The sequence below is a fragment of the Elephantulus edwardii genome, unplaced genomic scaffold (genome assembly GCF_000299155.1).
Source record: "Elephantulus edwardii isolate Elephantulus edwardi_28Jun2011 unplaced genomic scaffold, EleEdw1.0 scaffold00189, whole genome shotgun sequence".
Classification (NCBI taxonomy): domain Eukaryota; kingdom Metazoa; phylum Chordata; class Mammalia; order Macroscelidea; family Macroscelididae; genus Elephantulus; species Elephantulus edwardii.
Window position 1 is genome coordinate 4787807 of NW_006399939.1, and position 25200 is coordinate 4813006.

At 45.4% G+C, this 25200-nt stretch overlaps 1 pseudogene; it reads left to right on the top strand.

Moving 5' to 3' along the window:
- LOC102871425 overlaps window positions 1-24814 on the top strand; it is a 41888-nt pseudogene extending 17074 nt beyond the window's left edge.
- Window positions 24815-25200: the final 386 nt, after the last annotated feature.

Here is a 25200-nt window from a genome sequence, read left to right on the forward strand (position 1 = left end):
TCTCTGTTGATGTGCTGTTCCAGTCATTTTTGGATAATCTTCAGTAAAATCTTGCTTGCATGTGAAATCAGTGAAATTGTTCTGTAGTTTCCATAAAAAATTACAAAAAAAATTTTAAAAGAAAAAAATAATTTAAAAGAAATAAAATCATGTGACACACCTTAAAAAAATCAGTTACATTCCAAGTCATGTGTATTTCTATAGCATATTGCTTTTTCAAATGTCCCTATTACTTTTAATCAGAAGGTAACTAAGTATTTCCTTTTAAAGAATAAGTATGTTTCTTCTGCCATAGGGATTCCATTGGCCAAGAGTAAATAATTTTTCCTCAAAATACATGTTGTTGTAGTTTGGTACCTTCGAGTCAAAACTGAATCATAGCTGACCCTCCATTGGGGTTTTAGAGGCAGCAAATCACACAGGAGTCATCTGCCCATTTTTCTCTTCTCTTGCAGGCAGTTGGTGAATTTGAACCCTGTACCTTTGGATTAGTGGAGTGCTGCTCCTTACCACTAGGCTGCCAGTGCTCCCTTCCACCCCGCCCTAATTTACAGGCATATGCTAATGGACAGAATTCTTTGCCTTTCATATTTGTCCTCATAGGCTTTTTTAATACCTTTGGAGCCTGCTGCTATCTGCCTGAAGGACACACTTATGGGCAAGCAGAGGACTGAACAATTAATATAAACTGAAAGACTGTAAAAAGAGTGAGTTTTATGCATCAATTTTTTGTGTATGTGTATATAAGACAGTTCTAGTGGCCTTATCGCTGCTAAGCAAAATTCCAGCATTTGAACTCACCATGGGACATATACGGGAAAGATGTGGCAGTCGGCTTCAACAAAGATTTCCAGCCCTGAAAAGGTATAGGGCAGCTCTACTCAGGCCAGTAAGGCTGTTAAGAGTGCGGAGTAAGCCACCAGAGCTCTTGCTCCCTCACACATACCACTGACACATACACATTGCAATGTGTTGTCAAGTCGGCTACGACTCATATCAACCCTATGAACAATGGCTCCAAACCTCTGCCCTCTTTTGCATTAACCTCATCTCTGACACATCTGACTCCATTGCCACAGTCACTGTGTCAAGCCATCTCATCCAGGGTCTTCCTCTCCTGCACTGCCCCTCCACCCTTATAAGCATGATGTCCTTCTCTGAGAACTGGCCTCTCCTGACAACATGCCCAAAATATGTGAGGCAGAATCCTTGCCTCCAAGGTGCAACCTAGTTTTACCCTCCCCAGGATAGACTTGGTTGTTCTCTTGGCAGTCCATGGTATGTTCAGTACCACAATGCTAATGCCTCAATTCTTCTGTCATCCTTATTTACTTACAAGCTCTCAGATGCAGAGCTGCTTAGCAAGCAATTGAGAAGATCATAGCCTGGACCAGATGCACCTTAGTCTCTAGGCTGATATCATTGCTCTTTAGCACTCTGTCTTTCAGTATTTTCCCAGTGTAACTTGTCTTTTGATTTCCTGACTTCTGGTGCCAAAAGTGTTGTGAATCTGAGCAAGATGAAATTATTAACAACCTCAGTCTTTTGTCTTTTCTCTATCACTATTCTCCCTGCTACCTATTGGCTGTGTGTGTGTGTGTGTGTGTGTGTGTGTGTGTGTGTTCGTACATAGACACAGTAAACAGAAGAGAAAGCCTAAGAGGGGACAGGGTAGAGAGCACAGAGACATTTCTGCATCATTTTACCCCCTACTTGATGTGCTTTTTAACACAAACAAAAAGAGTTTTTGATAAATCGTATCCTTCTACATACAGCCTGACTCTGGGCAAAGCCCGTCTGTTGATCACACTGGGTGATGGCAGGGCCATCAAACAGTCACAAAGGCCGCCTGTACTCCCAACTCTCAGCTGGCCAGTTTTCTTTGAAGAGGGTAAAGTGACTCTGACGTAGGCCACCATGAACACTAGGCCATTGACCAGCCAAGGTAGATTGAGGACGAGGCTGGGAGAGACGTGTGTGCCTGTCATTCCGAAGCTCATGGTTTTGGTGGCAGGACAAACCCAGGGATTGAGTGGGCGCCACGGTGAGTTAGGTGGCGCGGAGGACTGCGAAGGTTGCCTCGGGTCAACTGGCCCCCAGGCGGTGCTGTTTCTAACAGTTCACTCTTCATGAATGTTACACCTCTGAGCAGGCTGTGACTACCTGGCTTGGCAAAGAGTCATCATTCACGCCTTCCAAAGTTAGAAGAGGGCTGCCAAGCTGCTGTGTTCCTAATACACAAGGAGAAAGGCTCCCCAGAGATTCAGGTCTTGGAGCAATTCAGGTCCCCATCTCCCCTACCTTCTAATCTCTGCACTATTCTGAGGCAGACTAGGTGGTGGACCAGCCCCTCAGCTTTGTATCCCAGTCTTGCCAATCGTGTAAATGTGAACATTTTAAGTTGTCTGAGTCTCAGTTTCCTCACCTGTAAAATGAGCATAGTACTAAGTCACTACTAGTGGAAATGGCTAACACCTGGCTCTTCACCAAAAAAGGCTAGGAGCTCAAGCCTAACCAGAAGTGCCTCAAAAGATAGACCTGGCTATCTACTTTTTTAAAAAGCCACTGAATTCCTATGGAGCTGTTCTACCCTGACTTATACAGGGTCACCCTGTGTCTGAAAGGAAAAAGCTGGTCGATTCTTTTAATAATTCCAGAATCACTTTGAGCATCACACCTATGAAAACAAAGATACTCAGGCCAACTATTCTAATTAAAAGCCTAAAATACAGAGTTCTTAGAATGACACCTACATGGACAATGGCACAAAAGATCTTTTCATTTGGGTGAAAATATGCAGAGAAGCTACAGTTTTCAAGAATTTCTATCAAAGCCAGAGATCCAGAGAAAGGGAGTCCAATAAGGCATCACCTCTTGGGAATTGGCCCCAAAATTGGAAGCCGGGAGACTCCGGGATGCCTGCAGGAAGAGGCAGTTGGCGCCTCGGGCCCTGGAAAGTAGAAATGAGTCCAAGCAGCTCAGCAGAAGGAGGGACAGGGTTGGCGGCCACAGGGAACACTGGGGAGTTGAGCAAACGCTGGTGTCCAAGGCAGAAGACAGCTCTGACCATGGAGCAGGGCAGTTCGGGACTCCAGCTCAGAGCTCCACTGGGGCGTGGACACAGCTGTCAGGGTGATGCGGCCAGTGCCCTGGCTGGCCCTGGAGAAGGGCTTTAGAAGCAGGATGTCAAGAGCTGGGCTTCATTCTGGCTTGGGAAGAAAAAGATAAATGAGGCAAGTGCTATCTTTAGAGTTCAATAAAAGGGAAATGAGCTTCTACCAACACGGTCCCTTTTAAGGCTCATTCCCACCTGAGGAGGACGAGGGAGCAAAAGCAAGTTCAGAGATGGGGTACAGTTTCCCAGCTCCCAGGACACAGTCTCCAGCCTCTCACTCTAGTGCCTGTGGCTGCCTGGCCCACAGCCCCAGCACACCCATCATGCTTCCCCAAAAGCAGTGGTCTGCTGTTCATGGAAATCCCATGCAGGTGTGCTCTGTGATAAGGACCCAGGAGGGGAGACCAAATTCCTGCCTTCACTCCTCTAGAAGCCACCGCACACCCCTCCTTCGGGCCTCAGGGCTCCCTCTGACCTCCAGGTCCAGTACTAGCCACTCAGAGGGACACTCAGTGTCTGTCCCTCACACCCCTCAGGAACCATGTGGAGGACCAGCTCCAAGTCTCCACCCTCTGCTGCCATCCGGCGCACAAATAAAACCCAACTGTGAACCCAAACCGCAGTGATTTTCTGAACCTTGAAATGAGCACAAACCTTCATCAATTACAGAACCTCAAACTCAGGCAGGGGGGTCACACCTCCTGAAAGCAAAACCAAGCAACAAATAAGAAACTTCCAGGCAGAGTCAACACCAAACATTTGTCCAGCAAACTTTCAGCCGTGGCGCTGGCTGAGTCCTTGAATATAGCAAAGGGGTGCTGAAGAGTCAGGTCAATGTGGTGTATGGGGGTGAGAAGGGAAGGGGTGAAGATAAGGTCACTATCAACCTCAGGGGCCTAGAGTGGAGAGTCTTAGCAATGGGGAGAGGGGAAGGTTGATGCTTTCACAGGGAAACTCTCAAACACCCCAGAATCCCAGGAAGGGGTCAGGAAGAACAGAGAAGGCAGTAAGTGGGGCTGTGGCTGAGGCGGCAACCCCGTGGACAGGTGTAGGGGTCTCCTTCCATGCTCCATGTGTGGGTCACACACATTGCCATCTTGGAATCACTGCTTCCCTCCTCCAGGAAGCAGAGGCCGCTGCCCTGGGAATGGAAGTGGGAGTGCGGGCCTGAAGCTTCACCCAAGTCAACACTGTGTCCCTGCCTGAGGACTCCTGCCTGAACAGAGAGAAGTTTGCTCACTGTGTCTGGTCAGACAGCCATCTGGGAGATGAGAGAGACTATGGACCTGAGAAATGGGGCAAGATTGCCCGGTCAGCACTGTGGGCTTTCTGTGGGTCCTTGTTGCTGTTAGCTGCCATTAAGGAGAGTAACCTGGAAGCCAGCGAAATCTGTTCAGCGTCATAGCAACAAAGCAGGCTCCGCTGACAGACCGTGCCTGCACATGAGGTGAGTTGGTCTAGAATTGAACTCAGGTCTTCTGCATGAAAGTAAGGAGTCCAGCATCGAAATATCTGGTTATTGAGAACTTAAAGTTAGACCAGTCAGCCTGGTGCTGTGTTTCTTAGCCATGTGGAGAGGAGCAGAGTAGTGTCAGAAGACAGAAGCAAGGAGGCCCAGCGGTGGAAGCTGTTGGAGATTGGCCTTCCACCTCTAAGAGGCTGGGAGTTGGGCTGGGGGACACCAGAATTCACCAAGCCTCTCCCTGCACCCAGCCAGGACCGCGGTTCGGGACTGGAAGCTGTGTGTGCGCCCTTCACCTGGTAAGGGCCAAGCTGGCTCTTCTACCAGACCCGAGTGGAAAGGCGGGGGCTTGCTTGGTAGGAGAGGCATACACGTGGGGGTTCTCTGAGTCATTTCAAGGATGGGGGAGTTGGGGGTGTTCATCAATATCATATCAGCTCTGACAATCAACTCTACAAACTAATAGCGTGGGGGAGGGATGGCATGGGCGAGGGAGCGGAGGGCATTAAAGGCACTTAAATCCACAAGAGTTCCTGAAATGGGTTACAGCTGGCAATCTTAAAAAACCAAACACTGCCAATCAAGACCACCTTGATCCAGGCTCAGTCCTTTCTCTAGAACAGTGAGCCATTATCTTAATGAAATAACTTCCTGGAAAATTCTTGGCGCAGAGCAGGTGATGTAGGACAAGTTGTTAGGAGTCAGAGAGGGCTAAGTTCAAGTCTTCACTTTGCTCCTCTGTGGCTTTGACAAGTTACTTAACCTGTCAGCTCCTCAGTGTCCCAATGTGTTCAACAGGGCTAATAACATGCTCAAGGCTTTCAGCACATAGTAGGCACTCTATTTTAGCAGCTGTAGGTGCAATTAGTGGTCCAGAGAGAACTTTGGCCACTTAAAATACCCAATTCCCTTGAAACATGCCCTCTAGACGTAGGCTCTGAGTCCAGAGAGTCTGCCCAGTGTCCACTGCTGATTTAAAGAGGCCAAGAACCCAGTCTCTAGCTTGTGTGTTGAGCCCCTCCATGGGAAAATAAAAAGGGAAAAAAACACAGCAAACTTGGACGGGCTGGAAAATCCCAACTACAGTTACATTTTCAAACCTTCTCACAATCCAAATGTCAACACCAATCGAAACAATATGTTTATTTTCAGACCTCCTGCCAGAGCGGATTAATTTCTACAGGCTCAAAGCCCATTTTGGAACAGTAATGTCTCAATTTTACAGATGAGAGGAGGGAGGAAAGGAAGCCAAACCCCTCTTTGCCTTCTTGATCTGGGAAGTGCAGGGGGGCAGCCGGTTCTGTGGTCAGCCTCGTCACCTGCATGGACAGTTTCCATCACCCAGAAACGGCATCCTGGGCACCTATCACCCCTATGACTCTCATCTGCAAACACATCTCCACTCCTCGCTTCCACTCACAGCTTCCTGTTCTCACGGGTCACTGATTTCTCTGCCCAGTGCCGGTCTAGAGGGACAGCAGGTGGGCAGAGGGCGTTCAGCCAGGGCCAGGAAGACGCACGCCAAGTAGAGGGATGAAATGCCACACAGCCCCAGGGTTCACGTGGGCCCCAGATGAGCCAGGACCTGGTGTGTGGCTTTATAATGAGGAGAAGGCTGTCTTGAGCCCAGACACTGGGCCCCGCTGGCAGAAGACCCAAGCCCAGTCTCAGACGTCCGGGCATATGCTCAGCATTATGTGGGCGCTTCCACCATCTGGAATCCCCCACAGCAGCTCAGCAAGGTAGGCTCACAAATACCCATTTTGTTGACGGAGAAACTGAGATTCACTCACTGACACAGCCATTTTGTTGACTGGAAAACTGAAGTTTGCCCAAGGTGACCAGCATGTGCATGGCAAAGCCAAAGTTGAAGGTCAGTCTGTCCAAAGCTTGTGTTCTTCCCACTCTGAAGTCCAGGAGAAAAAAACCAGGAGGAAGGACTGTTCATGGTCACCTTCAAGGTTTCCCTGTTTCACAGTGGGGCGGGCAACTGGTTACCATGGGAACGAGTGCAGAGGGAGAAGGATGGGGAGGACACTGAGTTTGTGGTGGACACTGGCACTTTCCCTTCTCCTTACTACTCAACTCAACCTGGCTGAAAACTCATTTCAATCTCCCCTTTCTTCAGCCAAAGTTGAATTCTAAGGCTCTTGAGAAAGCATGACATGGAAGAGCGCAAAAAACTCCAAAGTTTTACTTCCCAACTGCAAGTTCCCCGGTGCCAGGGCTCCCGCCCGTCCTTCACAAGGCAAATGTAAGGCCACCTCCTCCAAGAAGCCCTCCGGTTTCTCCCTCGCCCCTGAAAATAAACTCCCTTGTCCATGATTTTACCTGTGAACAGTATGTCTTTGGTTCTTCTTGGGATCCTATGAAGAAATGTTTGTATCTACCCCCTCACAAGCCCCAGGATGGATTTTGGCACACGGGAGGGCCTGGAGAGAGTATATATTCAAAGAATCACCTGAGAATGAGCTTCAAGGACTAGATGTTCTGCTTAATTAAGCAGATTTACGCAGGTAGCTGAGATCCTAACTGAAATGTGGTGGTCGAGATCTTCCCAGAGGTGCCTCAGAGGCAAGGCCTGGTGGCCCACAAATCAGTCCCTGACAACCTGAAGGAGCACTGTCCTCCTCTGAGACACTGACCTCCTCTGGGTCACCGGGAGGCAGAGCTGGGGAAACCACACTGGCTAGAGCGGGAATCACTTCCTGCCCACTGTCAGCGGAAGGTCCAGCCCAGGAAGGCAGCCTGGCCTATCAGCAGTAGCACCTGCTTCATAGCCCAGGTCAGCATGATCCTAGCAAAAGCGTTCAGAGCCCAAAGAGGCATCAGCTGTGCCCAGTCAGAACCGCCCCAGGATTCTTCACTCCCCTGGCCCAGGCAGGAAGCAGAATGGACTTCATTCACTCACTCGTTATTATTAACTTAAAATCGATTCATAGCTGACCCTCCAGCAGGTTTCTGATGCTGTAAACAGCAAAGGAGAAGACTGTGCATCTTTTTTCCTCAGAGCTCTTGGAGGTTTGAACCATGAGAGAGGCATGGCCTTTGGGGTAAGCTCTGAACTCCTACAGAAAGCTAGAGGGTGGGTGCTGTCCTGCCCAGAGGGGGCTGCCTAACTGCTCTATCCTCAGGACGGGCGCCCAGGTAGGCATGGCTGGAGGGCTTCTTCCCACCACAGGTGTGGGGACAATTGAAGCCAACAACAGAAGCCGTGCTGAGAGGAATGAATAGCACAGCCTGGAAAGTTCATCCTGACTGGATCCTCAGTACAGGGGCCAAGGGCGGTCCTGGAGAAAGAGAGCAAAGCCAAATACAGGGGCAGGGTTAGGATGGCAAGAGAGGAGCAAACAGAAAACTGAGTCACCCCTTGATGGGAGTCTTAAACCTCTGGGGCTGGGGGACATTATCCTCCTAAAACATGTCTACAAGAAGGGATTGACGTCCACTTACTCCCCAGCTCACCTCCGGTCTGTCCTTTTTTGTGTTTTATTTGTTGGTTATATATGTGGGAAGGAGGCAGTTCAACTCCACCTGTTGCTCTGCAGGAGAATGATGGGCAATCCCCTGTGCAATGGCTCGTAACAATAACAACAGCAATGCATAAATATAAAAAATACAGTTTTCATTATTTTTGTGTTTTCATTACTTGTAATGAAAATTGTAAGATATTGATGTTGTTGTTGTTGTTGTTGTGTGCCATTAAGTCAGAATTGACCTATTGTTGACCAACAAGTGGGCTTTCAGAGGCAATAAATCACACATGAGGAGATTACCCCCTTTTCTGCCCCAGCCAGATTGTCATTGTTATGTGCTATCGAGTCCCCTGTGACCCATAGTGACCCTGTGTACAGCAGCTCTGAAGCCTGCCCTGACCTGAACCAGTCTCACTGATTCTGATGCACCAACCCCCATTATCCCAGCTACTGTATCAATCCATCTCATCCGGGTCTTCTTCTCCTGCGCTGTCCTTCTCCAGGGATCAGTCCCTCCTGTGCATGTGCCCAAAGCATATGAGACAAAGCTTCAAAATCCTAACCTCCAAGGAGAAACTTGGTTTCACCCTTTCCAAGACGACTTATTTGTTTTCTTGGTGGTCCATGGTATGCTAAAGACTCTTGTCTAGCACCACCATTTAAAGGTATCGATTCTTCTTCTGTCATCATTAGTCATTGTCCAGCTCTCTGATGCCTAGCAAGTAATTGTGAGGGCCATAGCCTGGATTAGGCGCACCTTAGTCTCTAGCCTGATATCATTGCACTTCAGTACTCTGAGGAGATCCCTGACAGCAGGTTTTCCCAGTTCAATCATTTTATTAACTCTCACAATTTCTATTATTATTGTATTATATATCTTAATTATACACACACACACACACAAAACCCCAACTTTCCTTACTTTTAGAATTTAAAAAGGAATTAGCAAAAAGAAGCAAAAAAAGAAAAACCTCCACCACTCACTTTTTGGAGATAACTGCTGTTCCTCTATGGACAATAACCAAACCAAGCTGCTCCTTGGAGGCAAGGATTTTGACGCTCTGTCTGACACACTTTGGACATGTTGCCAGGAGGGACCAGTCCTTGGAGAAGGATATCATGCTTGGAAGAGTAGAGGGACAGTATAGGAGAGGAAGACCCTGGATGTAATAGATTGTCACAGTATCTGGGGTAATGAAGGTAGGTATGTCAGAGACAGTGAGATTGGCTCGGGATTGAGCAGAGTTCAGAGCTATTGTTTATAGGGTTGCTATGAGTCGTGGTCAACTCGATAGCCCCTAATGAAGAGTATGTGTGTATGTATATCTATCTCTATATACATATCTCAAGTCAGCTATGAGTTTGTTCTGACTCAATGGTATGTAACAACAAATCAATATATATATGTATTTTTCAATCCATCCATCCCCATGGGACCATTTATTCTAAGCTATTTTGTAACCTTCTCAATCTCACTGTATGGTGTAAATTGTCATGTGTAGTCACGCACTGTAACAACACACAGATCTCTGAAAGAACATGTCCAAAATGGTTAATGTGCTTGCCTACTGGGGAGAGAGATTAGGGACCTAGGGTGTGAACAAAATTACTTTTCTTTCTCTTAATTTCACATGCTTTCCTTTAATAAGCCCTTTTATTTCTTATCTTCTTCTAAGCAGTTCATGTAACTCATTTCACTGGTTCTAAAAATACTTTTGCGGTGTTTCAGTTCCCTCCCAGGTATATGTGTTGTTTTTATCATTAAATATGAATGGACATCAGCACAGGTAGTGAACGATCCACCAAATCAAATAACCATTTTCCATAATTGTCTTCCTCACTGCCTGGAGTTTTCCATTACTCAGCTGTGCTGGGCCAGGCCTATTTAAAGGATGAGGCCCACTTCCCCACTCCCTTCAACAGAAGCAGAAATAGAGACGACGCGGTCACGTGAGGGAAGGCACTGTATCATGTGGACAGCTACGTCTGTACAGGGCTTATAAATAGAAACACTTTCTTTGTCCTTGAACCAAGCCAGGTGTCCAAGAGCCAGAAAAGTCATGTTGAATTGTTAAACCTCAGAATGACCCAAATCTTGGTGGGGTTTCCCCCCCCCCCAAAAAAAACCAAAATGTCAATGGAAAACTGGTGATTCCCTGAAAACCTCGAGCTGAGCCTACTAAAATGTCCCCAGACCGCCCTATTTTCTTCAGCAATTCAAGTAGGGACTTTGTCAGATCCTTCTCTGAGAAGATGGCCCACTTCAGTAACTTGTGATTCTGTACTATTAACCTAGTGTCTTTCTCCTACTCTTAGCAATCCTGAGGACAGTGTAAAGGTATCTCGTAGAATTTTCAAGGCTGTCATCTTTGCCGTAGACTACTGCATCTTCCTCCTGGGGCCGGTTTTTTGGCTCAATCACCAATCTCTCACTTAGCACTGTACCTCCATGAGTTAGAATTGACTCAATGGCAACCAGTTTGATTTGGAATGTTCAGAAATTACATTCTGGAATGTTCACTGGTGAGGTAGAACTCAAAGGTTCAGAATCAAGGGCCTAGGTTCTGCCTGACTTTGCACAAATCTGTAACTGCTCTGAGTGTCACAGCAAAGTAATCACGGCTGTTATGGGATGAAATCACCCTAGATGGAGAAGGATCCTCAGGACATTGTGGCCAAGGCCCGTTGGTGAAGTCACCACCGCTCATTCTGAGAAGAGGCAGGAAACCCAGTGAGAGTCGCTGCAGGTCTCCAGCAGGCCTCTAAGCACAAGCTGTGCAGAAGCCTGGGCTTGTTGCCTGAAGGCTGCTGCCCTGCACCAGGCCTGAAGGTCACAGAAGTGGGAGGGAAAGCCAGCTAGCCCAGAGCCCCCAGTCGCCAGCTGTCTGCTCCTCAGAGGTCACACCTGCCTCAAGCTGGCCATCTCAGAGTTCCCCTTGGGAAGCAAAGCCCAGGGTGAGGAGCACAGTGGTTAAGCTGGGTGGTGGCCATAAGCTGCCCACTGCCTCACATACCAACACCCTCCTGTGTCCACTGCTCACCCCAGCCTGCAGCTGCTGCCTCGGCTCAGGCTCAGCCTTACGGGTGAGAAGGGGGAGACTTTGCACCAACTGTCTCCACCATCCATCCTCCAGGGCCAGGAGGAAGGAGGCCTAGTGGGCCCAAGGTCAGGAAGATTGGCTGGAAATCTGTGTTCTGAACAAAGGCTTTCCAGAAACAGCTCATAAAATGGGCCCCCTGGAGGCCACATGAGAGTCCCAGCACCCCAGTAACTTACTTACTAAGTAGCCCCCAGCTCCAGGCCCTCCTAGCATCACCCCAGCAACTGGCTCTGGCAGACCCTGGAGAGCGTCTTCTCGCAAGTCCCACATATCCCAGGAAGCTGCACCTCCCAGATCTTTTTCTTAGGACAAGACTGCTCCTGCCTCGTTGTTGTCACGTACTGTCAGTGTTGACCCTCCAGCAGGTTTTCAGATGCAGCAAATCACACTGGAGGCAACTGCCCATCTCTTTCCCATGGGGCGGCTGACCGATTCAAACTGCGTGCCTTTGTGTTGGCAGCAAAACTCTCTACCACTAAACCTCCAGAGCTCCTGCTGCTGGAAGGAATATCCAACTGAGGGTCCAGGCCCTGCTGGGAGTGGGAGGAAAAAAATCATGCCATAAAACCACTCTATTTTTTTCCCTACTCTGCCCTATTTTTCCCACTCCTCAGAACCAAGTTCTTGGGGGGTGTCCAGTCTATCCTGGGGTGGTTCCCAAATAGGACAATGGACACAGACTTCAAGTCTGAGCTTGATCTCAGTCTCTCTAGGAGTGAGGGGTCAGGGCTGGGGCCCTCCTGTCTCAGGCACCAGGCTCTGTCTTCTGGAACTATTGTGATAATCCAGGGAAAAGGGTTTGGTTTGGGGTTTTTTTTTTTCTTTTACCTGAAACATGGTCCCATTCTGAGTCAAGACTTTGATCACAGCAAACTTCCAAATGAAAACCCCCTTTAATGTGCCCTGGACGTTTCCACGTCCTCATCCACCAACAGGAGACAGGTCCTCCAAAGAAGGTTCCAGAACTCAAAATGTACCTAGTGAGTCCAGAGAAACGCAGGCAGCCGAGGGTTCCGTTCTCAAAGGCCGCCAGCGGGTAACACCATCTCAGGGCCCCCGCCCCCACCCGCCCAGCTCGGGGCGGCAAATACTTCACATTCTTCCAAATTAGAATGGCCAGCCCCCCATTTCGACTAAAATGCAATTTAAGACTAAATCCCCTCTGTCAAAAGGGGGCCCCCACCCCCAGCCCCAAGCATGTGGGAAGGGCAGACTCTGCTTGTCCCTGGCTTTGCCCAGCCTTTCCCACTGACTTCAGCTGGCTGCGGAACGTTGGGGTTACTCTTGAGTAATAGTAATAATTATTGGAAAAATAAAGGCTACCTGGGCATTACTTACCAAACTGCAGTTTGAGGTGAGAGCTGGTGATTTCTGGGCCAGGCAAAAACACTAAGAATGCAGCTTTGGCCTGGCCAGTGAGCTTCACAGTGGTGTGGCTGGCCATGAATGAGAAAAGCACTTCGGTATCGAGCGGGGACCTGGGCTGGCTCTAAAATGCATACACAATTCATAATGATGCATTTGATTAATGGTAAACGAGCATGGAATTCGGAGGGCCAGCCCATGTGACGGCCACATTAGCACCAGATGAAACCGTCATGCGGGCGATGTGACAATCCAAGCCAAGAGCAAGCCATCACGGTAGGGGCGAGATGAGACCACACTTTTGGCAATTTCTTTGTTTTCTTTAGGTGGGGGGGAGGAGGCGAGGAGAGGAAAGACAGAAGAAGAATCCACAAACGTAAAGGAAAGTGAAGTCCAATTTTCATGCGGAAGTTGCCTTTTAAAACGGAAAGGTGAGATGCAAGTGGGGAAGGTGGGATTTCTTTTTCTCTCTGAACAGTGTAGGGTGGGCTTCTGAAGCCAAGGGGTGATGCTGGGGGAAATCATGTTTGGCGGCCTTCTGGTAAAACTCAGCTCTTGCTGATGGTCAGGAAAGATATTTGAAAATGACAGGGCCCTTAAAGCCAGCCAGGCATTTAAAACAGTGCAGAGAAAAAAAGACACAGCAAAGGCCGATAAACAGAGGGCGGGCTGTCCTGAAGCCACAGGCCCCCAGCAACAAGGCAGCCACCGGGTAAGCCTCCCAAACGTCTGGCCTTTGCTGAGTGAAGAATATCTCCGCCATCGGCCTCTGGAAGTCTTATTGAAAACATTATCTTTTCCATCAATAATACCTTTAATTCTTTATTAGCCAACTCCCTGGCCAAAACTGACATATTTACAGCACACAGTAAACTTTACGTATCTGTGACAATATTAAAGGAGAGGGGGGAGAAAGCTCCCACTTAGTGACCACAACAAATCATTCCGCCATAAAATGATCAAGTAGGAGCCTAATTGTCCTGAAGAGAGACTCCTGGTGGGCCCCCGCCCATCCACCAGCCAGAGGAGCGGTGGCCAAGATGAAAAAAGTATGTTTGAGGATTGGAAACATAAGAATACTTTTTTTTTTTTAAAAGAAAAAGAAAAAGGTTTGGAGTGGGGGGAGGAGAAAGAAAAGAAAAAGGAAACCAACTGATATCACCGTCTAGGCTGAAGGAGAAACCTGATCTTGAGATGGAATGGTTAACATTTGGGGTTGTTTGGAGAGAATTGCTCCAAGCTGTTTTTGTTCAAAATGTATAGATTTAAGGTAAGAGGCACTGTGTAGGCTGCACAGGTCACAACCACTGTGGAAACGAGTCCCCCCAATTCCTTTTTCGCTGACAAAGGTAGGGACTGGTTTTGGTTTTTCTTTCTTAACTGGGGAGCTTCATTGGTTTTAACTTGGATGTGCTCTGGGGAAATAAATGCTTGTCTTGCTCGCTTTATTACGCAGCTGAAGCTTTTTCCTTTTAAGTCATGTCTTTCTCTTCATCCTTTTCATCCCTTTCTTGAAAGTATCCAGGCCAATGAAGTGTCCACCCAGGGTCCCATCTCTGTCTGCGCCCACTGCTTCTCCAAGAAAGAGGGACAGCTTTGGGGAAATTTTGTTCTGTCTTTCATGAATACTGTAATATATATATCTATATATATAGATATATATATACACACATATACATACATATAAACACACACGTCAAGAGAAAGAATATATATATATATATATATATATATATATATATATATATATATATACTTTATATCTACATTCTATATATTGTATACTATAAACACATAGATAAATATATGGTATTCAGGAGAGGATAAAACCAGAGAATAGATGTATATACAGGTTTTCAGAGAAAGACACTTGAGAAATGACATTTCCCCATCCTACAAAACTCCCAGCCCCAGAGAAAATTCTTTGTTTTGATGAGACTAGAAATGGATGCAAATTTTGGGGGGAAAGTATCCCACCAGTGGTCTTATGGGAAGTTTTTGATGTGTAGTTGTCATTTTGCAAATCTACAGAGGGAATAGGGTATCCCCCAAAAAGCTCCTGTTTTCCATCCGTTTTGTTAAATGATTTGCTTTCTCCCCTTGCGTCTCCATATTAAACTATGTTCCTCAAGGGGGAAAAAATAAAGGAGGGGAGGGAGAAAGAAAAAAATGAGAATTGTTTCCAACACTAAAGAATCATAACTAGTTCTTTAGATGAAAATATCAAAGGTATCTGAGGGAGGAAATGAAAATAATTGCGTTAGAGAAGGCCAGTTTTCAGAAATGTTTTCAGACTGTGCATTTGAACAGAAGGGCTTCAGAAGCTTGCTTTAATAGCCAACTTCTCTGGAGCTGGCCCTTTGCAGAGTTCTGCCCTACAGCCAGCATTTTGAAACTCCTCTTTAAAAGTATCCACAACATTTTTCTTTCAACTTCACACATGCATTGTCACAAGCCTTCACCATATTAAACAAAACAATTTAAAAAAAATGGGAGAGTGGAATATATTTCAACTAGCAAATTGATCTTCAGATGAAACCTTTTGGTAGAGAAATTTCTAGGAGAAGTCCTATTTTTAAAGGCAATGGTGGGGCCAGATTAAAACATAAATTGGTGACAATAAAATGTCATCAGATTCTTATACTTTTTACCATACAGAACATCATCAAAGCCGCCCCAGATGTTAACATGGTTTGTATATATCTTTTGTATGTGGCACCAATTTCATTTTTATCAACAATGACAGTACCAATCTCCAAATATTTGTGTCAGGGGAAGGAAGGGGGTACGTACCCAAAAATATCCTCAAAATTATATACCGATGTCAACACCGCTCTTTAGAGCTGTTATGCTTTTGTGGTTTTTCTTTGGTGAAAACACGTCTTCCCTGGGCTTTCTGTCCAGACCATTGTGATATGAGATTTCCCCCCCTTTATTGCAGTAATGGGGACCACAGCATTTGGCTGCTCCATCAGCAACGTCTTTCATTTGTTCTTCCAAGCTCGGGGAAGCCATGCTATTACTTTTTCAGTTGGTCAGTGCTGTAAATGAATTCCACTGTTTGCCATCTCTTCCCCTATAACAATACAAGATGTGGAAAATGTGCTTAAGATTGAAAATTTTGTTTCCGAAGAGCCAAGCATTTCCCTTTGTAGCCTTTTGCTAAAAGACTTATTGTGCAAATCCAGGTATTGTTTCAATCTCTTGGGGTGGGGGGAGGGAGGGAAGGGAGAGAGAGAGAGACACACACACACACAAAAGCAAAAAAAAAAGCATGATGTACTATTTATTATATTTCATTAGATAAACCTCAAAAAAGTAAACATCTTCTCCCCTCGATTCACCCTGTGCCTGTTTCAGATTTTAATGCTATGATATGTTTTTTCAGGATCACGAGTATTTATATTTCAGAACTTAAATATCTTTATTTAAACCATCCAGCCTCCATCTCCAAAACCCTGGATTTTTTAATATTTTGGCGACTGGAATCTGGCATGTTTGAAGGTTCGCCTCTCTGCAGAAGTCTCTTGTTATCCAAAGTGAAAAAACAAACTCGGGACAGATTATAAACTGGCCAATGCTGGCTGCCGGCACAGCAAAAACATAAAGAAGTCAGCCGGCCTCCTTTATGTCCTGCCCCGGGGACAACTGCTTTCTTAATAATAAATAGGGGAAAATGTAAAATGTTTTCTTTAAATTAAAAATCGAAACGAATTGTTTTAATGAATATCGCTGGTGAGGCGGGTAAGGGCTGCCTTCGTGTGTACACTTTGTGAAGAAAAATTTCCTGTGTGGTTTTCCCTGTGAGATCAAAAGGAACTAATTAACTTTTCTATAAGGTAAACAAAACTTTAACTTGAAATAGCCCCATGAAGTATGTGGAAGTGAGCTTTTGTGAGAGCATGCGGGAGGGAAGGAGAGGAGCGAGGAGGAGGGAGAGTTGAATTTAATTTTATATCCAACATCGGCTCATGCTCAGAAGGTATTGGAAACTCTTTGCTGTCCACGAGTCAGCCTGTTTTGTTTTGGGGTTGTTTTTTTTCTCCCCCATTACCCAAACGATATTTCAATCAAAGACTGAAATGTTGCCAAGTTCAAATCCCTGCTAAGATTAATAGGGCATTGTTCTGTTCACAGAAAATGCCTTCTTCTTTGAGTCCCTTTAAGGAGAGTTGGGAGTGTGAAGACGCAAGCAGGAAAGAGTGTGAGAAAGGGAGAGATCTGGAAAACTGGCTCCCTGGCCTGAAAACGGGAGAGACTCTTCCAGAGGACAGACCACCACTCACCCCACCCCCAGTCACAAGTAATTGGGGTTAAGGGGACCAGGACCCCAGCTGGAGCCCCATCTCCCCAAGGCCTAACTCATATTCTCAGGTTTCTGGGGCCGACCCGCAGGAGGGGAGAGCAGAGAACCACGAGGGTCTTAGAGACTGTGCCCCCTCTAGAGTGCTGACCCTGGTTGAAAGGGCTCTTCTGAGAAGCTGATGGTGAGGGGCTTCTGCCTGCCCCTCCCAAGAAGAGCAGCTGCAACCTAGGGCTCATCGCCTCATAGGACACAGAGTCCTTGGCCTCCCTCAGGAGAGTTACTGGGCCAGGGGGGCCCTGCTGTGGCCTCCTCCTTGCCCTTACCAGGGCAGAGACTGGCAGCTGGCCCAACAGGCAGAGACAGCCTGTGTGGAAAAAACAGGCTCCTCCTGAGGGAACCCAGCAAGGCAAGAGACAGTATCTCCATCTCCAGAGTCTGTCCTCCTCTGCCTTCTACTCTTCTGAGATCCCCAAAGCAGAGGGGTAGGTCACACACAATCATTCAGACACACATACACAGTCACACACAAGTGTATGCACGCACACAGCCACACCTCTAACACCCTTTAAGATGACTCTATGGGAGATGGTAGTTATGTTTTTGTTATAAATAATTAAAAAACCCAAACCAACCTCACTGCTGTCAAGTTAATTCCCACTTATTGTGATCCTATAGGATAGAGCAGAACCCTCCCCACCCCCCAAACAAGACCATCATTTTCATGGGAGCAGATTCAGCTGTCTCTACTATGGGTTCGAGCCACCAGCTTTGTCTGACAGCTAAACACTTACCTACTGTGACCTAGTATTTCAGGCTTAGTGTTCTAGAGGAACAAAGCCTATGGAATGTGTATAAAGAAAAGAGATTTCAAACAGATCTTGCAGTTGAAGCGATTGGCAAGCCCCAAATCTGTAGGTTAGGCATCAGGCTGGAGGCTTGTCCTGACTTACATGGTTGCACAAGTGGACTGATCTCAAATCAGCATGTCAGGCAACAACAGGCTGCTGGCTCACAGGGTTGCAGAAGCTTACAGGTCCCCAGTTCTGCAGGTTAGATGACAAGCTGTTGACCCATATCCCAAGAACCAGATGACAGAGGAGGACACGTTAGATGCAGGATTGAAAGAGAGACAGCTTTATCAGAACATTCATATATACTATATGCATATCACACCCTCAAAGAGATTCTCCTCATTGGCTGGTCAGATTAGATTACAAAATAAAAGAACGTTGTGTAATACCTGACAAACCACTGAGAATCATAGCCTGGTCAAGTGAACACAAAATGTTAGCCATCACAGTTCACTCCTTGTCAAATTGTACCTGTACACATCTTCTTAAACCACACGTAATTTCTAAATAAAGACAGTTAGTCTTACATGTTGCTAACATGATAAAGCTAATGCATACAATTGAAAATGCACTTATTATTGTTTGCTACTGAGTAAGAATCAACTAATAGTGGACCCGCTGACCCTTCAGTGAGTTTTCAGAGGCTGCAAATCACACAGGAAGAGATAGTCCATCTTTCTATTGTGGATCAGTTTGTAGATTCAAACTGCTTGCTTTTGGGTTGTCAGTGTAACTCCTTACCACTAAGCCACCAAGAACTTCTTGTAAAAATGCACTTGTTACAGGCCGTCAAGTTGCTTGCAACTCATAGTGACCCTACTATGTACAACATCTCTGAACCCTGTTCTATATTGACCCAATTTCATTGCCTCTGACACATCTACTCCTCTGGCCCCAGTCACTGAGTCAATTCATCTCATCCAGGGTCTTCCTCTCTTGTGCTCGCTCTCTCTCTCCACCTTTCCAAGCGTAATGTCCCTCTCCAAGGACTGAACCTTCCTAGTAACATGCCCAAAGTATGTGAGACAGAGCTTCAAAATCCTTGCCTCCAAGGAATAGCCGAGTTTCACCCTCTTCAGGACAGACTTGTTTGTTCTGTTAGCAGTCCATAGTATGTTCAATACTTTTCTCCAACATAACTCCAAGGCAGCAATTCTTCTGTCATTCTTAGTCATTGTCCAGATCTCTAATGCATAGCAAGTAATTGCAAAGACAATGGCTTGGTTCAGGTGCACCTCAGTCTCTTGACTGACATTTTTGGTCTTCAGAATTCTGAAGAGGTCCCTAACAGCAAATTTTCCCAATACAATTCATCTTTTGATTTCCTGGCTGCTGCTGCCAAGAGTGTTGACTGTGGATCAAAGTAAGCTGAAGCTGTTAATCTCAATCTCTTCTCCATCTATCATGATGTTGCAATTGGTGCACTAGCCTTGTTTAAACTTTATGTTTTCTAATAAGCAATAGAATAAGAGGGCATTCTGGTAATGTAGTCTATAAGATAGAAGGCTGTGCTTCTAAACCAAAAGCCATACTTCTCTGGTGGTTCAAATCCACCAGCCCCTCTTTTTTGAGAAAGATAACCAGTCTTCTCTCATGTGATTTATAGCCATCCAAACACTTAATGGATGGTCACCTGTAAGTCATTCCAACTTCACAGCAATGAGTTTGAGAATTAATAGGTGAAGGAAGACACTATAACAAGAAAGAAATGTTGAGAACATTTCTGTAACTGCCCACATAGTCATAAGTAGTATTTAGAACTACATACCCTGGATGAAATGGATTGACTCAGTGATTGGAATATTGGGGGGTAGGTGTGCCAGAGACAATGAATTTGGCTCAAGGTAGGAGAGGGTTGAGAGCTGTTGTACAAAGGGTTGTTATGAGTCAGAGTCAACTCTACAGCACATAATAGCACCAAGTATAGTCCATAGTGAGTTTCTCTGCTAACCCAAAGTCTCTGGTTCTTCTAATCCATCAGCATCAATCTCCCTTGCAATTTATAGCCTTGGAAATCCAATGGAGGGTCAGTTGTGAGTCTATTCCAACTGCACAGCAATGAGCTTGGGAGTCCTGGCAGTTGCATTCTGGGCTGGAAGAAATCACTATCAGATAAATTCAGAGCCCACAAGACCCACTGTGAGGTAGGCCTGACCTAAGACTCTATCTATCTATTAATATCCTTACCTCCATTTGCTCCTACTTTGACTGGCAAACCACAATGTTGTTTCTAATCTCATAGTTTCAGTTCAGAGCCAATGTCTAGTAATCACCCCAAAATTGAATTCTTTCCTTTTCCTCAATAAATAATCACTCTCATAAACAGATGTAGAATTTCTTCCAAAAGGCTAAGAGAAAGAGTAACAATATTAATGCTGGTCAATGTAATTGAGTCTTCCCTCAAAGTGATCTGATTTCCTCTTCATTCAAAGGCTTCTGGGTCTATATACTTGCTCAAGTCTAGTAATTGATTGAGGGACTGTGATTTGATATTTTGGAGATTTGAAGTGGTATCTAAAACAAAAGGTCTTCAGAAGTGGCTGGGTTCATCTCATCAGATGGAAGTGGAATAGATTTATGGGGAAAATGGTTTGCTATACAGAAAGAGTCATCCCTTCCAATGGGAGAGATGCTATTGCCAGGAGTAATGAGTAATTTAGTGGAATTCCAAACTTAAATTCATTGCTGTTGAGTCAGAACCAAACATTAACCTACGGTAGGTTTCTGAGGCTGTAAATCTCATGATAGGGGATTGCTCATCTTTCTCCCAAGGAGCCTCTGGTGGATCCAAACTGCCAAAGAGGCCTGGCCTTGGGGTTGGCAGTGAACTTCCCAAGGGCTACACCACCAGAGGGCTCTCTAGGGAATTTATGAACTCAGTGTCCCTAATATTTCTATTATATACCAAAGATTCTGAAGCTTTGTCTAACATACTTTGGGCATGTTGCAAGGAGGGACGGATCCTTGGAGAGGGACATCATGCTTGGGAGGGTGGAGAGACAGTGCAGGAGAGGAAGGCCCTCTATGAGGTGGATTGATTCAGTGACTGGGGTAATCGGGATGGGTGAGTCAGAGGCAGAGCAATTGGCACAGGATAGAGCAGGGTTCAGGGCTGTTGTACATAGGGTCGCTATGAGTGGCAAACGACTCAATGGCACATAACAACAAACAACAACCTTCACCAAGTTTCAAGATCTTTCAAGGTTGAGAATTTAATTGGCATTGTAATTCAGCCACTCTTATGATAAGACTCTGGACTAGGGGTTTTGGGCAATATCAATTGTTATTACAAGAAATGGAGCTGTCTTTCAGGACACAGGTGGCGACTTATGTGTCTTTTTTTGTGATGCTTGAGTTATGAATCTAAAACTCCAACTTCATTTCAGCCTTTTACTAGTTTATTTACCAATAGGAAGACCATCCAACCAGTCTCCCTATACTTTTCAATTTGACAGAAACGCTGAGTGATATAAAATGTGCTATTAGCCAGAACCTTGCTTCTCATAAGTCTTTATCTAGTGGTAGCAACAGTAACACCTGTGCTCTGATGGACTAGTGGCAAGAAGCTGAGCTACAATCATGAAGGCATGTGGTTCCAATCCCACGGGCTGCTCCTTGGGAGAAGGATGGGCAGTCTCTTCCCATGTGATTAACTGCCTTTGAAAACCCGCTGGAGGATCAGTTATGTGCCGATTCTGTTGAACAAGTAGTAACAGTTTATGTATCTCTGCTCTCACCTCTGCGCTTGAGTAGTGTAGCCTTTAAGGAGTTTACTGTTAACCCAAGGGTCACTCATCTCCGGCAGTTCGGATTCACTAGAGGCTCCTCAAGAGAAAGATCGGCAATCTTCTCTCATGCAGTTTACAGTCTCTGAAGTTTACTGGGCGGTCTGCTGTGAGTTTGTTCCAATGTAACAGCAATGAGTTTTATGTGAGCCTGCCACTTCATATCATGTTTTATCAATGCTCTCTTCCCTATTGAAATTAAAATCATTAGTTTAATTCAACCTAGCCAGACTTGAGAAAAACTTCAAAAACTCATCCTAAAGATTTTACTCCTCTAGACTTTATGTTGTTGTTGTTGTTGTTGTTGTTATGTGCCATCAAGTCACCTGCAGCCTATAGTGACCCTATATACAGTAGCTCTGAATCCTGCCCTGTCCTAAGCCCGTCTCACTAATTGCAACACACCAACCATCATTGCCCAGTTACTTTCTCAGTCCATCTCATTTAGGGTCTTCCTCTCCTGGGCTGTCCCTCCATCCTTTCAAGCGTGACGTCCTTCTCCAGGACCAGTCATTCCTGGCCACATGCTCAAAGTGTGTGAGATAAAACTTCAAAATCCTAGTCTCCAAGGAGAAACTTGGTTTCTCCCTCTCCAAGAGAGATCTATTTGTTTTCTTGACAGTCCATGTTATGTTCAAGACTCCTCCAGCACCACAATTTGAAGGCATCAATTCTTCTTCTGTCACACGTAGTCATTGTCCAGCTCTCTGATGCATAGCAAGTAATTGCAAAGACTGTGGCCTGGATTAAGCACACCCTGATCTCTAGACTGACTTAATTTCTTTTCAGTACTCTGGTGAGGTCCCTGACAGCAGATTTTTTTCCAATGCAATGCAGCCTTTAATATGGACTGAGGCTCAATGTCAAGAAGACAAAAAATCTCACCACTGGACCAATCAGGATGGATGGCGAAGAGATTGAGATTGTTGACAGCTTCAGTTTGCTCGGCTCCACGGTCAACACTCTTGGCACCAGTAGCCAGGAAATCAAAAAACGTATTGCGATGGGAAAGTCCTGCTGTTAGGGACCTCTCCAAAGTACTCAAGAGCAACAGTGTCTCTCTGGAGACTAAGGTGCGCCTGATACAGGCCATGGTTTTTGCAATCACTTGTTATGCATCAGAGAGTTGGACAATGACTAGGGAGGATAGAAGGAGAATTGACGCCTTTGAGCTGTGGTGCTGGAGAAGAGTATTGAATGTACCATGGGCTGCCAAGAAAACAAACAGATTCATCCTAGAGAGGGTTAAACCAGGCTGCTCCTTGGAGGCAAGGATTCTGGGGCTTCGCCTGACATACTTTGGACATGTTGTAAGGAGAGACAGGTCTTTAGAGAGGGACATCGTGCTGGGTAGAGTAGAGTGACAGCACAGGAGGGGAAGACCCTCTATGAGGTGGATTGATTCAGTGACTGGGGTACTCGGGATGGCTGTGTCAGAGGCAATGAGATTGGCACAGGACAGAGCACGGTTTAGGGCTGTTGTACATAGGGTCGCTATGAGTTGCAAACGACTCAATGGCACATAACAACAACAATTCGTCTTTTGATTTCCTGACTTCTGCTACTAAGAGTGTTGATTGTGGAGCCAAGCAAGCTGTAATTGTTAACAACCTCAGTCTCTTCTCTGTTTATCATGGTGCTGCCAATAGGCCCAGTGGTGAGGATCTCCATCTTCTTGATGTTGAGCTTCAATCTGTATTCTACACACACTACAGTCTACACACACACACACACACACACACACACACACACTTCATTATCCCCCACTCTAAGGAGTATCCTAGCTGCACCTTCCCTAAGACATATTTGTTTGTCCCCTTGGCAGTCCACGGGATATTTAGTATTCTTTTCTAGCACCATAACTCAAAAAGTATGAATTCTCATCTTTTTTCACTGTCCAACTCTCAGATGTATAGCAAGTATCTGAAAAGATTATGGCTTGGTACATCACACCTTCATCTTTAAATTGACATACTTAGTCTTCAGCACTTTGGAGAGGTCCCTCTTGATTTCAGACCTTCCCAGTTTCATTCATAGGGTCACTATGAGTCACCTGTGACTCAACAGCACTTAACAACAATAACACCAACATAGAGAGAGATCAGTTGGCCTAGTGGAGAAAAAGTGATGCTAACAAGTCAAAGGTGGGTGACTTCTAACCCACGGCCCTCAAGCCTATTTTTCATTGTTTCTGTTCAAATATTCTTCTAGGTGGTATAGCCCTGGTGTATCCACTTGCCATACAGTGGTAACTTGTGGTTGCTGTGAAGCTGAATACTGTGACACTGATGTGTCACATGTGTTAATGGTTACCCATGCAGACAGTGTTTGGTGGCACTCCCCAAATAAAACAAGCTTGGAAGCAGGAGTAGTATCCACTTCCATAATAGCTTGCCTCCGGAAACCCTATGAACCTGGAGAAAGAATGAAAGTCACACAAGTGTTGAGGACTTTTGTTCGTAGGGTCCCTATAAGTCGCCTACACGACTCGACGGCACTTAACAACAACAGCATTCAGACTGAATAGGTATGGAGAAAGGATACCACCTTAATGCACACCTTTCCTGATTTTAAACCATGCAATAGTGCTCCTTTGCTCTTTTCACACAAAAGCTATAGTATTTTCTGAAGACCATCTTGGCAGGCCCTGAGGTGGGTAGCAGGTATAAGGCAGTGACTAAGACCCAAAAGTCCTCTTTGGAGTCTAGCTGGGAAGACAGTGGGACAAATAAGTGACTTCTGCTTTGAGAAAGGACAGAGCACAGAGGCACCCTTTCCATGGCTGGCTCAGTTGTGTGTGGCCTCGTGCCATTAGAGAGAAGCAGGTAGATGCCCATAGGACACGTGGAAAACCCTCCAACGTGGAATGGGCGCGGAGGGGCATTTGGCCTCCGATGTCCAGATGGAGACATTGAGTGCAGAGGCAACACAGGTGACAAAGAACTCCAGATAGTATGGTGCTGAGAAGTATTTTCATTTACTGTCATAAAACTTTCCCAAAAGCACTTGCCTTTACTAACACATCAAGAACAGCCAAACTCAGTCCTACCCCATTGATTCCAAGTCATACATTTCAGTACACCATTGGGTTTCTAAACTGTAAATCTTAACGAGAGGGGACTGCCTTTCTTTTTTTTTTTTATTTTAGTAAATAATTTTTAAATTTGAGTTCCCGAACAGATTGGGCCTTTCTTATGCTTAGTAATTTTAGTGTATTGTGCAGAATATATTAATGAAATAGCTGCAATGAACTGGAGATTATGTGGTTATGAAAGACTTTAAATGTAATGACTGACCTGAAGAATTTACGACAGAAAAGAAAGGAGAAGAAAAAGAGGAGGAAAGAAGAATAATGTTGGGATAATTTGAATTTCTTCTGTTGGACTTTGTCTTCCACCATTGTTTTTAATGTTGAAGTATATATTATTAGGATCCTTTTTAGCAACTGATTCTTAGTTTGGAAAAAAAAATATATTCTTATTTATTCATAGTAATAGGACACACACTAAATTTGCCTTTTAAAGCAGTGCTGTTAATATCAGTTAAGAGGTTCATTAAGCCTGAATCTGTGTTTAGAATGTTTCTAATTAAGCCACATAAATAATCTCTCTATTTAGACTAAAAAAAATTTTTAAATTTATTTTAATGAAAATGTATTGAGACTTCGGATTTCCATTCATTCATTGTTGCACTTTTCTCCCTGCCCACTCCTCCCCTCCGCAGTACACTCTTCTCTTTG